The sequence below is a fragment of the Danio rerio genome, chromosome 3 (assembly GCF_052040795.2).
Source record: "Danio rerio strain M-AB ecotype USA chromosome 3, GRCz13ab, whole genome shotgun sequence".
Classification (NCBI taxonomy): Eukaryota; Metazoa; Chordata; class Actinopteri; order Cypriniformes; family Danionidae; genus Danio; species Danio rerio.
Window position 1 is genome coordinate 751,889 of NC_141023.1, and position 13,385 is coordinate 765,273.

The window sequence follows — 13,385 nt, forward strand, 5'->3', positions numbered from 1 at the left end:
TCTATACCGTATGTTATTTTTTACTGGAACAATATCTTTAATAACATAAACTGGACTCAAGTATGGTCATTACCTCATTTTTTTTTATTACAATAAAGTAATTTAAATATAATTTAAATTACTTCATAGAGTTTATCCCACACAATTATTTCAACAAAAATGTAAAATTGATATCGAGTTAGAGTGCTGTTTTGGTGAAAGCTTTAATGAAACTATTTCACATTTATTTTGGTCTCGCCAATATACTCGACTTTTTTGGATCAATGTTGAAGCTTTTATTGCTCATAACATTTTAAAAACCTTTTCCTTATCTAATAAACATGTGATTTTGGGTTTTTATGTTAAGGATCGCTCTTTAAAAGATGCTGGTTTTAATATAATTTTATTATTCTGTAAATTTTTACATACATAAATCCAAGTTTTCCAAAAGCAAACCTCTCTTCATGGTGTTAGAAAAAGAGATTCAACTGTATATAAAAGTGATTTCCAAGTCTTAAAATAGAAAAGCAATTAAAACAATTAATATGTGCTTTTAATTAATAAAATTAATACATTTTTGCATGATATGTTTGTGTATATGCATTTCCTGTAGAAAAAGTGCATTAATAACTCTTGTTATTAACTAAAATTGGAAAATGTGTGTAATATATTTGTATGTAATTTAATAATTATGTACCCTCTCCTCTGTTTTTTGTTTTTTGTTTCTTTTCTCCTTTACTTTCTTTTTTCCTCACTTATTTCATTCTTGTTAAGAAATGTAAATTAATTGTATTGTATTGTTTTGTATAAGAAAATTACACATGCTGGTTCTTGTTAATTAAAAAAATAAAATAAAATAAACGGTCTGCTGTTATGCTCTAATCTCTGTCCGCATTATTTCTCTACATGAGCATGTGTGTGAGATTCCCTTCAACATCAAGTGTGTTGTTTGCTGTTTGTGTCTTTATTAAACACCCAAAAAGGCAAGTTTTTTTGTCTTATGTCTATTTTTACGTTGCAGTTTTTATGGTAGTCATTCAGAAGCTGAGCTGCTGTGTTTAATTGAATTCCCTAATTGTGGATAATCAAATACAGAAGCTGAGCCCTTTACTACATCTGACTTTTGCAGAATAATTAGTATTAAGTAGCGCTGGGTAAACATTTATTCTGCTTAATCACATACAAAATAAACATGTTTAGACATAATATATATATGTGTGTGTGTGTGTGTGTGTGTGTGTGTGTATTTATTATGCATGTATAAATACACGTGTGCATGCATTCATCTGAAAACAAAAAAACATGCATATTTATATACAAAATCTATATGTATATGACACAAATAATATACACATTTAAATTTCTTGGTAACAAAATAGTTTTGCTTTTATGTCTGTGACTGTTTCACATTTACTTAGCAAATATAAATTATGCAGACAAATATAGTATATCAAAACAAGCTATAGGGGCTCCTAGAGCACTTCACAAATGAACTTGAGTTGAACTGAATTGAACAGCCCCCTTATTGACATCAGCATGGAGGAACAGCCAATCACAGCAAGCTTCAGTTCATCATAACATTTAAGTAAGGATTGAAGAAGAGAAGAATGGAGGATAACTGAATACCTGAATACCTGATAACTGAAATCCTCATCACTCATTGGCCAGATGTTACTCAACGTATGTCCTAAACTGGTTTTCGATTGGTCAGAATTATTGTGTGGGAAAATGCCAATGTCTTTTTTACTATGGCAGGACGACTGCACTGGCTGATTGTATCCCTGCTCATAGTATACATCACTTTAGACAAGCTGTACATTTGAAGCATGACTGTGGCTGGCAAACTATGTTGTAATGCATTGCAAACAGTGAAGGTGCATCACACGTGACTTCAGGAGGAGGCGTGAATTCATTTAGCTAAACTGCGACATGCTCATCTTCAGGAAAAATAACCAGTGATCTGTCAGACAATGTTTCCTCTCTCTCTCTCTCTCTCTCTCTCTCTCTCTCTCTCTCTCTCTCTCTCTCTCTCTCTCTCTCTCTGTTTAAAATTGTTGGTAAAGTGCTGTCAACAAATATTGTTCCTCCACACCCCACAAGATGGGACAGCACATCGGATCATGTTCTCACCACAAACAAACCGCTGCAGCCATTTGAGAGCATCCTGAGACCACCTCTTCAAGTAGATCTCGGTCCGCTTTTTTGGTCTGCTTTTGGTACACACTTGAGTGAGATTGCTGCATTCACACCGGCCCAAACCAACAGCACCAATAGGGAAAACCCACTCTAGTGTGATTCATCATCATCATCATCACTTTCTTGTCAGCTTAGTCCCTTTATTAATCCAGGGTCGCCACAGCGGAATGAACCGCCAACTTATCCAGCAAGGTTTTACGCAACGGATGCTTTTCCGGCCGCAACCCATCTCTGGGAAACATCCACACACACTCATACACTACGGACAATTTAGCCTACCCAATTCACCTGTACTGCATGTGTTTGGACTGTGGGGGAAACCTGAGCACCCGGAGGAAACCCAACCGAGGCAGGGAGAACATGCAAACTCCACACAGAAACCCCATCTGAGCCAAGGTTCGAACCAGCGACCCAGCGACCTTCTTGCTGTGAGGCGACAGCACTACCTACTGCGCCACTGCCTCGCCTCGCGTGATTCAACCCAACTTAATAAGGCAGGTGTGAAAGCACCCTAAGATTATTGTTTTATTCAGGTTTGTTAAGTGTTATTCATTTATGTGAGTTTATTTCTGTAAACCTATATTTGCTACAACAAACAACAATAAAAATATTTGAAAAACATCTTAGGCCTAAAGGCTGATTTATACTTCTGCGTCGAGCGCACGTGTATGGTCCAGCGCAGCCTTCTCGTGGTTGCAGACCCCTCGGCGTGGCTGATGCGCACCTCTCAAAAAATGTAACTACACGTCACAATGAAGCATAGTGCAAGTGCTGTGATTGGTAGTGGTGGGCAAAGCGAAGCTTCATGAAACACTGAAACAGTCGAAGCTTAAAAACGTTTCGAAATCCCACTCTACGGTGACACCTAGTGGTTATTTTTTTATGTATCACACTGAAACAGCTGCAGCAAAGAACAGTTGAGCAAATTGAAGTATTAAACCCCACTTTGTGGAATTATCTATACAAGAGATTTAGCGGAGCGGTTAAGACTTCTGACTTCCATGTGGGGATAGTGGGTTCGGATCCAGGCTGATACGGCTATTTTGAAATGCTTTAATACCAGTTGCTAATGCTTTGTTCTTGTTTCGTTTTGTTTCAACATTTGTCTGACATCCGAATAAACATTTTGTTAATAAATATGTCTTGTTTTGGTATTAAAACAGGGTTGTTGCTAGATCTGACACAGTTGTGGCCAGAAGGTATCAAGAATTATTTATATTATTCATTAAATTTCCCATTTATTGTATTTCATTAATGTCTACCCAAAGCCTAAACCCAACAATCACATCACTGTAACAATATTTATTATTATTTTTACAGTGTTACAAAAATGATGCTAAATTGATGGCGTGTCCGCAGCTGTAATCTATTTAGACTACACCATAAAACAGAAACATCATTAAAATACATAAAACCATGATTTGGGAGTATTTGTACAACTCGGGAATCGAACCAAAAAGTCATTGGAAGTATAGTAACAGCATGTACAGGCACAGTCCACCAGGACATATGAGACAGATATTGGAACTGACCCCAGGAGTTGCATGCAGATTCGCCAGGTCTCGAAACGCTTCTTAACTGATCAATGCTTTGAATCGCTTTAGTCACATGACCTGGTGTTTCAAAACACTTTAGTCACATGACCTGGGTGTTTCAGATCATGCTTCGGTGCAGTGTTTCGAAACACTTTAGTCACATGACCTGGGTGTTTCAGATCATGCTTCAAATCACAAATCACTAATCATGAGCTGAAACACAGAATTCAGCCCTGATTAAACTGAACACATGAGGAGGAAATTACCAGCAACAACATGCAGATACACACGTGAATCAGGTCTTTGTTTCTGGTCTCCTCTCCACTGTGTGCAGATGTAAAGTCCAGCATCTTCTGTTGTGACTCTACTGATGATCAGAGAGCTGTCAGAGCCCAGATTCAGTCTGTCTGAGTTTCTCTGCTTTACCCCTAAACTAATCAGCTCAACTGCTGGTGACCGTTTGTAACTGTTAAAGACCCAGTCAGTTCCTGGTCTGCAGTGCTGATCAGTGTTTCTACAGGGCAGATGAACAGTTTCTCCACAACTGTTGAACACATGAGTGTCTCCTGCTCCAAACACACCTGAAACACACATCATCATTGTCATTGTTGTAATTTTTTGTGAATCCAGTCTTGTAGATGATGAACAGCAGTGTTTACCTGTGCTGAGTGTCCAGAAGATGAGCAGCAGAAACAGAGGACTCCTATCAGCCATTCTGTGTGTCTGACACTCGTCTTCTGCTTTATATATATGTTGAGCTCTTGTTTAAACAGCAGCAGCTCTTCCTGTGCTTCAGTAGGTTCCTCTTTAGTGATACGTCACCGTTTAATGTGCACTGAACACTGCTGTATTTGAGTGACATGCTGAAACGTTAATCATACTCAAGCTTGTGTTTTTCTAACAGAATCAGAGACGACATTACTCCCATCTAATGTGAATATTTAATCTTTATATTGAGTCTGCATTTATAGGTCGAGACACTAAAGCACACACAGATCCTACAGTAGAGCTGATCCTGCATCAGTTGTGCTGTTTTCAGAGCTGTGATCTCACTCTTCTGGTGTAGATCTGTTGTTGTGCTGACTGTGAGAACTCTCTTCTACAGGCTGCCTTTACAGTAAACCACAGCTCTAACACTTGTTTTGACACATTAGTTTTCCCAGAATAATATCTGAAGGCCTGATATCTCACTATCTGATCTGTATTAGGTCTAGGACTGTCCTTATTCCAGCAAGAATAAATTAATAACTTGCCTCCTAATTCTGCAATTAACCTGACAGAACATTTCCCCATAATGTTGTTCAACATGTCAGATTTCCTGACCTGAAAGGTTACTGTTGTAATCCTCATTACCTGAAGGAGGGAACGGAGACATTGTTCCAGCGCCACAGTTGCTGAATCACCAGCTGAATGCTAGAGCGATTGGCTCCTCAGCGGTGAGTCTGACAGAGGCTCCTCCAGGTGCTGCTCACATCCTCAGCTGATTATTAAGCAGTCGCACCTGAGAAGAAGCTTCTTTGACAGTTCATGGGCATTCATTGGCCTGTTTTCTTAAGTTGCGCTCACACTGCACTATTCTCCCCATAGACTTTCATTCATACACAAGCGAATGCGTCAGACCAGAAAAGCAACCTCATGCATGCGATAAGTTTCGCAGTTTGATGTGGTTCAGATTTCAAGCTTGGTGAACTCTGACCTGTGAAATTGCATCTCGTGACTGCGTAATGCTGTGTTCGCACCAGACGCGGAACGTGCGAATAAATCGTGATATTCAACCAATTGAAGATCAATACATGACCTCTCTGCACAGAAATTTAAAATATGAAGCAATTTTTTAAAACATGTAATCATCTCGTTTAATCCCGCCCCTTTTTGCAGAGTCGTACGACAGAATTTCGCATGCTCAAGCTGAAGTGTGACCGAGGCTATAAGCTGCAGTCTCACTAGACTTTTCTCCCCATTGACTTCCATTCATACACACACGAATGCGTCAGACTGGAAACGCAAGCTCGTGCGACAGGTTTCGCAGTTCGCTGCGGTGCAAAGTTCAAGCTTGGTGAACTCTGACCTGCGAAATTGCAACACACGACTGCATAATGACATTTAAACTTGCTTTCAGTTGTGTATAATACTAGAAGTTGTTTAGCCACTGTTTCCTTGGTTACTATAAGAGCTTGTGCAGCGAACGCAGACGCGGTTTCGCGTCGTCCGCCTCAGTTTCGGCCCTTGTTTTGACTCGGGAGGCGTGTCCAAACGCCAGGTAACCACTATATAGTGAGCACGGTAGCATTAGTCGGCAGGAGAAGCACTTTAGCAGCATCTAGAACAGCAGCCTGTAAGTACATTTAAGATTTGTTTCAGTTGTTGTGTATGGTTTGAGGACTTGTTTCCAGCTGTTTGTGTAAAGTTGTAGGACATTTAAACTTGCTTTCAGTTGTGTATAATACTAGAAGTTGTTTAGCTACTGTTTCCTTGGTTACTATAAGAGCTTGTGCAGCGAACGCAGACGCGGTTTCGCGTCGTCCGCCTCAGTTTCGGCCCTTGTTTTGACTCTCGAGGCGTGTCCAGCTGAATTCAATCAGCTAGTGCTTTGGGGTTATATAAACAACTAGTTCACCGCGGCAGCGGTCGCGGCAGCCTCGTGTGAAGACCGCCTCGTGTGAAGACCGACGAGTGTAAAGACCATCGACTCTACCTGCGCGACTCCACCGAGCAAAGACACCGACAAAGCACTTGAGTACTTTACTGTATTGTTTTACTTTACACTTATTTTTTGTTGTCAGTGCACTTTTATTATGTGTTTTCTAATTCCTGTTGTTACTAACACTCGCAAAACACGGGAGGTACGCTGCAGGCGTAATCCTCACAACCTTCGTTCAATACATGTATCTACTATTTCACAACTCTCTCTCTCCGTGGGCCTCTGGAACTGTCAATCAGCTGTTAACAAGGCTGATTTTATTACCTCCATAGCTACATATTCTGACTATAATCTCATGGCTCTAACTGAGACCTGGTTGAGGCCGGAGGACACTGCTACACATGCTACTCTTTCTGCTAATTTCTCTTTTTCCCACACTCCTCGTCAGACAGGGAGAGGGGGTGGGACTGGACTACTAATTTCCAAAGAATGGAAATTTACTCTGATACCGTCCCTGCCAACAATCAGCTCCTTTGAATTCCATGCAGTCACCATTATCCACCCCTTCTACATAAATGTGGTTGTCATCTACCGCCCACCAGGTAAATTAGGTCACTTCCTAGATGAACTGGATGTTCTTCTCTCATCTTTTTCTAATTTTGCCACTCCCTTATTGGTGCTAGGTGACTTCAACATCTACGTTGACAAACCGCAAGCTGCAGACTTTCAGACTTTGCTTGCCTCTTTTGACCTAAAAAGAGCACCTACTTCTGCTACCCACAGATCAGGTAATCAGCTAGACCTTATTTACACACGACACTGCTTCACTGATCAAACAATAGTAACTCCACTACAAATATCTGATCATTTCCTTCTGTCTCTCAACATCCACATTACTCCTGAGCCGCCACTCACTCCAACACTGGTTACCTTTCGCAGAAACCTACGATCTCTCTCACCCAATACACTATCCACCATTGTTTCAGACTCTCTTCCTCCATCTCGCAAACTCACTGCACTTGATTCGAACAGTGCCACTAATACACTCTGCTCCACACTAGCATCATGTCTAGACCGATTATGTCCTCTTGCATCCAGGCCAGCCCGTGCCAGTCCTCCTGCACCCTGGCTCTCAGATGCTCTCCGTGAGCATCGCTCAAAACTTCGGGCTGCGGAGAGAATTTGGCGGAAAACTAAAAATCCTGCACATCTCTTAACATACCAAACTCTTCTGTCCTCTTTCTCAGCTGAGGTTACTTCTGCAAAGCAGACGTATTACCGTCTGAAAATCAACAATGCCACTAATCCTCGCCTACTTTTTAAAACATTTTCCTCCCTCCTCTATCCTCCTCCTCCACCCGCATCCTCCACACTTACTACTGATGACTTTGCTACATTCTTCTGCACCAAAACTGCAAAAATCAGTGCTCAATTTGCTGCACCTACAACAAACACGCAAGATACAACACCAACACCACACACACTCACCTCTTTTTCTCAGCTCTCTGAGTCTGAGGTGTCCAAACTTGTGCTATCTAGCCATGCAACCACCTGTCCACTCGATCCCATTCCCTCTCATCTCTTGCAAGCCATCTCTCCTGCAGTCATACCAACACTGACTCACATAATTAACACATCTCTTGACTCTGGTTTATTCCCCACTACATTTAAGCAGGCTAGGGTAACCCCACTGCTAAAGAAACCCAACCTGGACCATACGCTACTTGAAAACTACAGACCAGTATCCCTGCTTCCATTCATGGCCAAGATTCTGGAGAAAGTAGTGTTCAATCAAGTCCTGGACTTTCTTACTCAAAACAATCTCATGGACAACAAGCAATCCGGCTTTAAGAAAGGCCACTCAACTGAGACTGCCCTGCTCTCGGTCGTGGAGGATCTCAGACTGGCTAAAGCAGACTCTAAATCATCAGTCCTCATTTTGCTGGACTTGTCAGCTGCTTTTGACACTGTCAACCACCAGATCCTGCTATCTACGCTCGAGTCACTGGGCGTTGCGGGCACTGTTATACAATGGTTCAGATCTTACCTCTCTGACAGGTCATTCAGGGTGTCTTGGAGGGGAGAGGTGTCCAACCTACAGCATCTAAACACTGGGGTACCTCAAGGCTCTGTTCTTGGGCCACTTCTCTTCTCCATCTACACATCATCTCTAGGACCAGTCATCCAGAGACATGGATTCTCCTACCACTGCTATGCTGATGACACCCAGCTATACCTCTCTTTTCATCCTGATGATCCCTCGGTTCCAGCTCGTATCTCAGCCTGCCTGTTGGATATTTCACACTGGATGAAAGATCATCATCTTCAGCTGAACCTCGCAAAAACGGAAATGCTTATAGTTTCTGCCAACCCGACTCTACACCATAACTTTTCAATCCAGATGGATGGGGCAACCATTACTGCATCCAAAATGGTGAAAAGCCTTGGAGTAACGATTGATGACCAACTAAACTTCTCTGACCACATTTCTAGAACTGCTCGATCGTGCAGATTTGCACTCTATAACATCAGAAAGATCCGACCCTTCTTATCTGAACATGCAGCTCAACTCCTTGTTCAAGCTCTTGTTCTCTCCAAACTGGATTACTGCAACTCTCTACTAGCTGGGCTTCCAGCTAACTCTATCAAGCCTCTTCAACTGCTCCAGAATGCAGCAGCACGGGTTGTCTTCAATGAACCTAAACGAGCACATGTCACTCCGCTGCTAGTCCGTTTGCACTGGCTGCCAGTTGCTGCTCGCATCAAATTCAAAACTCTGATGTTTGCCTACAAAGTGACTTCTGGCTTTGCTCCTTCTTATCTGCACTCACTTCTGCAGATCTATGTGCCCTCCAGAAACTTGCGTTCTGTGAATGAACGTCGCCTCGTGGTTCCATCCCAAAGAGGGAAAAAATCACTTTCGCGAACGCTCACGCTCAATCTGCCCAGTTGGTGGAATGAACTCCCTAACTGCATCAGAACAGCAGAGTCACTCGCTATTTTCAAGAAACGACTAAAAACTCAACTATTTAGTCTCCACTTCACTTCCTAATCTGCAATTGCCTCTTTGAATATCACACTAATTGTACAAAAAAAAAAAAAAAAAAAAAAAAAAAAAAACTACTAACACTTCCCTTCTTAGACTTTACAGACCTGAAACTTGCCTTTAGTACTTATTCATTGTTGCTCTTAGTTGTGTAAATTGCTTCCTTGTCCTCATTTGTAAGTCGCTTTGGATAAAAGCGTCTGCTAAATGACTAAATGTAAATGTAAATGTAAATAATGCTGTGTTCGCACCAGACGCGTAACGTGCGAATAAATTGCGATATTCGCACATAAATAGCCGCGTGAACATTTGAGTTTACTCGCTTCATTCGCGCGTCAATCCCTGCTTGATTCGTGCATCAAATCTGCTTCATTTGTACGACAAATTCACTTTAGAACAGACGTGGATTCGCGTGAGGGACAGGGCTTCTGTGTGCCCGGTAACTCTAGATTTGTTGCTAAATGGCTAACATGGATTTTATGAAGAAAATAACAGTGTTTATGTGCTTTATGAAGACTGAAAAACAGCGTCAATATGTTTAGGGTCGTGTCTAAATCCACTAGTTTCTTTCATAGGTGCAGGAGCTCTGTGAGCTCATAAACTCCTCCAGAAACTGAACCTGGATGACGGAGGCTTTCAGCGGTGCTTCTGAATGAGCCCAGCCCAGTGATGAACTTTTTGTCGGTGTCGGCTGGTGCCCGCAAGACACCATCAACAGACGTACGTCACAATCACACCCCCACAAGAGCAAGCTCCTGATTGGTTGATGCGGCGCGAATGTCCGAATGTCTGCTGAAGTTCAGATTTTTGAACTTGAGCGAATTGCGCGAAACGTGCGTTAAACGCGTCAAATGTGCAAAACGCTTAATTCGCGCGTATTGCAACATTCGAGCGTATCGCATCATAGCTGTAGTTATAATGTTGTGTATTATTCTGAGTTGTTTGAGACACAGTAACACACAGCTGGATATTTTCCTAAACAGATTCACCATTATTAATGCTCATAAATGCTCATAAAAGTCATTGAGCTGCAGGCATGATGAGGTTTGCTGAAGGTGTAGTGAGTACATCTTTGCTAAACTATGACAGGTCACGTTTATTGACAAGTAAGAATGAGTAATACATTCATCTGAAACAGTCCCTTAAATGTGATTTTGCGTCTTCAGTTTCATGATAGGTCAATCGAACCACACCAGGACATAGACAGTCTAGTGAGGACACCCTAAAGGTCAGACATGATCCTATATGATGGTGGTGTAGGAGAGTCTTTGGATATAGACCCACACTGTTCTATACTGGTATTCAGCAGATTAACCATCATGAAATGAGGATCATATATAAAAAATCATATTAATATATTCATTTATTCAATATTCAATTCAGATTTACATTTAGTAAACACTTTTATCCAAAACAACTTACAATGGGGAGGTTCAGAGATTCAACAAGAAGAGACGATACTCGAATAGAGTCTGGCTGCAGATTTGCACTTGCACTTTCAGGCTTGCACTCTCGGACAGGCTACCACACACAATCGCCACCTTTGTCCTTCAGTATTTAACTTCAGGCTGTCCCTGAGGGGGAAGATCCTTGAGGTAAGGGACTTCATTTAGATTGTTGCAACAAACTTCTTATCTGTCACCTTTACTCAAGTGCCTTTTTTCTAAGCGTTTCACTGTGGTTTCTGGAACATTCGGCTACGGGCGCTGCAGTTGCTAGAGTTATGTAAACAGATCGTAATGAACCACGAAGGCTTGCATTACAGCAGATCTGCAGTAATGTTACACATCATCTGTGCTGCTTTCTTTCCGAGAGTCAAGACGTTCCCTTATCCAGTCCATCTTGGCATTATGTTTAGAGGACCTATAACACTGGGCTGGCTGGGATCATGTAGAGACTTGTGAAGCTGCACTGAAACTGATTTTGTATGGATGCACTCCTGCGCAGACATGCTAACTTGTCAACACGTATTAGTTTATTTATTAAATAGTTTTATAACATTATTTATCTACAGTCCTGTGAGTCTTTTTACTGAAACATTTGTATTTGGGTGAGAATGCTTGCTGATAAGGACCCTTAATGCTTTAAGAGGACATGGTTACTAAGGACCAAGGGAAAATACTTAACGGCAGCCTAAGTTGATCTTTTTTCTTATACCCCTTTGCAAACCAACTTCTTCTAAGGGTACTCTTAGCCTTAAACTGAGGGACTTTTGGTTAAGGACTTTATGCAACCGAGCCCTCCCTGCTGAAAAATCCAACTTAAACCAACCTAGGCTGGTTGGCTGGTTTTACCTGGTCAACCAGCCTGGTTTAAGAGGGGTTCTGGCTACTTCCAGGTTGGTTTCCAGCCATTTCCAGCCTGTTCTTAGCTGGTCAGATTGGAAAATGACCAGCTAAAACCATCTAAAATTAGCTTGACCATCCTGGTTTAAGCTGGACATAGCTGGATTTGGCTGGGCTCTCAGCCTGGCTAGGCTGGTCAAGCTGGTTTTAGCTGGTCATCTCCCAGCCTGTCCAGTTAAAACCAGGCTGGAAATGGGCAAAATCCCTCTAAAACCAGGCTGATCAACCTTAAGCTGGACTATTCAGCACTCTCCTGCCACGTCACTTGCATCCACATCTGCATTCTTGTTTGCAATCGTCCTGAGACCTGCAGAATGAAGATTAGTTCCCCAAGTCAATCAAGAATCATTGCTGTAAGTCTATAATGTGTATCTGTTAGTTGTAATCCTACAACTCCTTGAAATGTTTAAAATAAAACTACAATTAAAATTTGCTTTTAGTCTGGTATTTTTTCATAACTGTGGAAGAATACGTTGAGTGTGTATTTAGAGCTGATAGTTTATATAATTAATAAGCTTTGCTGGTATAAATGTTTAAAGTAGCCTGCTTTGATAAATTTACATTAAAGCATTATAACCATATGATCAATACACAAACCGATCTGTCACGGTATACAACTACTTAGAGTTATTTGACAATGTCGGTTTCTTTTGCTTTATTTGTGTCGATTGTAAGTGGCGTGACAGGTGCAGGTGTCTTTGTAAATGATGTCACTTGCATAGGAAGCGTGGGGGCCTGAGAGTGCAAGCCTGAAGATGCAAGTGCAACTCTGCAGCCAGTCCCGTCTTCAATATACACATATTAAAGTAAAAATAATCAGGCAAAAGAAACACAATCAGCACAGCAGACACTGGGATTATGCCAAGCTTTTAACATTCACATCAAACTAAATCAACTTATTCTCTGACACACAGTGATACTATGAATGATATAAAGAACAGTAAACAAAGCTAATATATATATATATATATATAAAGCATGCATAATATCTCTGTAAGCTGCAAATTATTCTCTTTCCACTTCAGCTGCAGAGTTCATTTCCATGAGTTCTGATGTCTAGGCTGAATATCTGCAATTGAAAATAGGAAGAGGTACTGTAATGTATTTATATGCTGCTGGGATGACACTCATATATATATATATATATATATATATATATATATATATATATATATATATATATATATATATATATATATATATGAGTGTGATATCCATCTCTGTCCATCATAGAGTATACTGAAGAGTATTGAATAATCCTCCATTTGACATGATCATACTCACAGTAGAGTCATGGTCCTCTTCTTCTTATATCTGAAAAACAGATTACCAACATGTATGAGCAAACATTCAAAGCACTCTGACCTGATCTGAACTGCACAGCTGAGTCACATGGAGAAATACTGCAGTCATTTATAATGTTCTGGACCATACCGTAGTAAAACACTTGATTTTTGATGATTCTGTTGTGGTGATTGTACAGTTGCTATGGTAACACAACAACTCCACTAAATTAAACAAATGACCCAATATTGTAGGGTATGCTCTACTACAAAACAGCACAGTTTACTGTAGTAAAAACTAAAGTACACTACAGTATTTAGTACAGTTATCAGTTTACTATAGTTTGATTTACAGTATGC